The sequence below is a fragment of the Sorex fumeus genome, unplaced genomic scaffold (assembly GCF_029834395.1).
Source record: "Sorex fumeus unplaced genomic scaffold, SorFum_2.1 ptg000007l, whole genome shotgun sequence".
NCBI lineage: Eukaryota > Metazoa > Chordata > Mammalia > Eulipotyphla > Soricidae > Sorex > Sorex fumeus.
In genome coordinates, this window is record NW_026606064.1 from 20,611,080 (window position 1) to 20,615,166 (window position 4,087).

The 4,087-nt window shown below is 42.5% G+C and overlaps 1 non-coding gene across 1 annotated transcript; it reads left to right on the plus strand.

The window, feature by feature from the left end:
* The first annotated feature begins 1,638 nt into the window (after positions 1–1,638).
* On the plus strand, positions 1,639–1,745 carry LOC130016989 (U6 spliceosomal RNA). The gene has a single exon (XR_008791306.1). It is a non-coding gene; the product is annotated as a U6 spliceosomal RNA (small nuclear RNA).
* Positions 1,746–4,087: the final 2,342 nt, after the last annotated feature.

Consider the following 4,087-nt stretch of genomic DNA (forward strand, 5'->3'; position numbering starts at 1 on the left):
TATTTTTCCTTTTAATATTGGTGGCATAAAATGGATGTCAAAGAGTTAAGGATAAATTTATCCCTCATTGTGATGTCAAAGCAGTTTCATAGCTTTCCCCTTTGTGCTGGACTGCTTTCTTTTATCATAACACATGGCACTCATTATATTTATTTTTTTGTTTTGTTTCTTCTGTATCGTGCTCTTTTTTTTTTTTAATTAGTGAAACACCATGAGGTACAATTGTAGACTCACAGACTTTCGTGTTTGGGTTTTAGTTATACAATAATCAAGTACCCAATCCTCCACCAGAGCCCATTCTCCACCACTAATGAACCCAGTAGCCCTCCCACCCCCCACCCCACCCCACCCCACCTCTATGGCACCCCACCCCACCACTATGGCAGGGCATTCCCTTTTGCCCTCTCTTTCCTTTAGTGTGTGTGGTTTGCAATAGAGGTATTGAGTGGCCATCCTGTTCAGTCAATAGTCTATTTTCAGTGTGCGTCTCACATCCCGAGCGAGTCCTCCAAACACCCTTAAATGGTGTTCCCTTCTCTATCTGCGCTGCGCTTTGGCACTCATTTTATGTTAGAGTTGACTGTAAAAATCAAATCACATAATACTAAACTTCTCCAGCTGAGTAAACTCTAACCAAACCCATCATGTACTCAGAAAGTACTTGTATATGTAAGTATTATAGCCAAAGAAGGATCAAGTTGATTATAAAGGTTGTATTTGATTAATCCTTTTAATTTGTTGGTTTGTTGGGCCACACCTAGTGGTGCTCAGGGCTTATTCCTGGCCCTGTCCTGGCAGGATTCGGGCTCGGTACCATAAGAGATGCAAGGATTTGACCAGGGTCAGCCACATACAAGACATGCATCCTATGCATTGTACTGTCTCTGCATCCCTGATTAATACTATTTTTTTAATTGGAAATCAAATCAATAATGCACCATCTCCAAAATTGTGTGTGTGTGTGTGTGTGTGTGTGTGTGTGTGTGTGTGTTGGAGGAGTGCGGGGGTTCTTTTATTTTAATTTTTAATTTTTTTCACTATATTTAAACACCATGACATATTATTACAAGGATTCAGTATTCAACACCACCATTGTGACCTTCCCTCCACCACTATCCCCATTTTCCCAACATGCCTGCCCCCACAGCAGGCTGAAGATATTTATTTTATATTGCTTGTTACCACTCAATGACTAATGGAATTGTAAAAAATAAAAATACTTCAATAAAAGAAAATTTGTGAAAATTGTTATCACACTGTGGGGACATTAAGTCCTTGTCTGAGCGTTTACTAAGCTGCTGTCGAGCATTTTGTGTCAGTGTTTTTGTTAATCAAATTTACTTGACTTCTGCATTGCATTTCCAGCAAATCTAGCATGTTCCTCCTGGGGTGTAGTTTGTAGATGTCTGTCGAGAAAATTCAGAATATTTCACTGGGCGGTGAGTTTACGTGGTGGCAGTGGTAAAATGTAAGTGTGGTTTCGAGGGTTTCCAGGACGACAGGGGATGTAGGGAGGGCGTCGCCCACCCTCACTCCTAGAAGCCCTGGAGTTTTCAGCCAAAAAATTAAAACTAGTGTACCTAAAATTTTTGGCAGTTTTGGTGTCTCTGTGGAGACAGTCATAAGGTGGTGGACTCTCTGCTCGCTTCGGCAGCACGTATACTAAAATTAGAACGATACAGAGAAGCTTAGCATGGCCCCTGCGCAAGGATGACACGCAAATTTGTGAAACATTCCATATTTAAAAAAAATAATAAGGTGGTGGACTATGGCCTTAAGCTTGATGGCAGCTGTGGGTGTATGAGTGCAGTGACCTCAGGAACAGGGCAGGGACCGAGTCCCTCCCTGCCAAATCCCCGTCAGCCTCACTCATACCCCAATAGCTCCCACCAGGCCATCTCCCAAATCTTGATCTTATATTTTTTACTCCCCAATCTTCTTATTGTCATTTACCCTTTGTGAACTCATTTACCTTTGTTCTTTTGTTCCAGTGATTCCCTGACTCCCTGGCCCCTAAGATCCCTTGGAGTCTTACCATAGGGTCTTACCCAAATCTTACCTTTTATCATTATCCAGGACTTCTTTCACTTCTTTGCTTCATTCCTTACGAAGATTATGATCCATATTTTCACCTAATTGCAATCATCCCTAACTCCTTGTATTATATTTTGGTGAGTGGGGGTCAAGGGGAGAAGGGGCCACACCTGACGGTTCTCAACAATTAACTTCAGTGATCCCTGCTCAGGGATCTTTCCTGACAGGCTCAGTATACTATATATGGTGCCAGGGATTGAGCCTGAGTTAGCTGTGAACCAAAGTCAGTTACATCCAAGGCAGGTACCTAAATCCTGTACCCACCCCTTTTGCGTTTTGATCCCTCTAGCATACTCACTTGGTAAACTTCTTGTTAAGTCTCTGACTTGGTAACTGCACTCAGGTAGCAAGGCTTGCTGGGAAAAAATTACACAACTCTATCGATTTGTCTCCCTTTAGATTAATGACCACAAATCTCAGGTTGGCACTTGATACTGCCACACCTACAATCTCTAGTCATTTAAATTTCTCAACCTTTGTGACTATCCTCACCCTTTAGTCAACTCTCCATTATTTCCCCCCTCTTACCAAAGCTCAGATGACAACCTGTGAGATAAAGTAACACTGTAGCTCTGTAGCACTGTCCTCCCATTGTTTATCGGTGGGCACCAGTAACATCTCACAGTCAATTGTGAGAGTTGTTGTAACTGTTTGTGGCATATCAAATGCCTCACGGGTAGCTTGCCAGGCTTTGCTGTGCAGGTAAGATATACTCTTCGTAGCTTTCTGACCTCTCCGAGAGGGGCGGAAGAATCGAACCCGGGTGGGATTGTGTACAAGGCAAATGCCCTATCCACTGTGCTATCACTCTAGCCCATGAGATAATGTAGAAGAGATAAAGTAGATTAATTGCTAAGAGAACTTACTCTCCCCACTTCAACGTTTTAGCAACCTATCTGCCTATAGGCATTTTCGCCACATTCTTTCTATGGAGTTGAAAGATCTTCCCTATAAGCCTGGATACAATGTCTTTGGAATCAGACAGATTTTGTAAGGATCCCGACATTTATCCCATTTCTTTTTCCTTTTTGACTTTTTGGGTCACACCTGGCTCTGCACTCAGGAAATACTCCTGGCGGTGCTCTGGGAACCATATGGGATGATGGGAATTGAACCAGGTCAGCTGCATGCAAGGTAAACTCCCTACCCGCTGTACTATTGCTCCAGTCCCTATCCCATTTTTCTGGTATAATATTTTTACCCTCTCAACTGAATCTTTTCTATTCATATAAAGTGGTGTAACACATTCCATCTGGAAATAATGTACATCTTGCTTTCCACCTTCAGCCAACCACCATTATTTATTTTTTAATTGACTCACCATAAGATACACAGTTACAAGTTCATTTTCAGTTATACAATGTTCCAACACCCATCCCTCCACCAGTGCACATTTCCCACCACCAGTGACCCAGTTTCCCTCCTACCAATGCACTCCTGGCCCCCACCCCGACCCCCTACCTGTCTATGGTAGGCACTTTCTCGCTCTCCTTTTGTGCTTTATGGTTTGCAATGCAGGTACTGAGAGGTTATCATGTTTGTTCTTTCCGTAGCAGTTCTTATCGAGACTGATAATTTCCAACTATCTTTGTCATAGTTGTCCCTTCATCCCAACTGCCTTCTCCCTCAGCACTTGAAGCAGGCTTTTAACTGTGGACCAATCCTCCTGACCCTTATTTCTATTGTCCTTGGCTCTTAGTCTCATATTATGTTTTTTATATCCCACAAGTGAGTGCAATCATTCTATGTCTGTCCCTCTCCTTCTGATTCATTTCACTCATCATGATACTGTCCATGTCCATTCATTTATAAGCTGCATAGTGTTCCACTGTGTAGATCTACCATAGTTTCTACAACCAGTTATTTGTTCTTGGGCACTCAGGTTGTTTCCGGATTCTAACTATTATGAATCGTGCTGCAATAAACATAGATGTGCAGATGGCACTTCTGCTGTGTGTTTTGGGACCCCCAGAATATATTCCCAGAAGTGGTA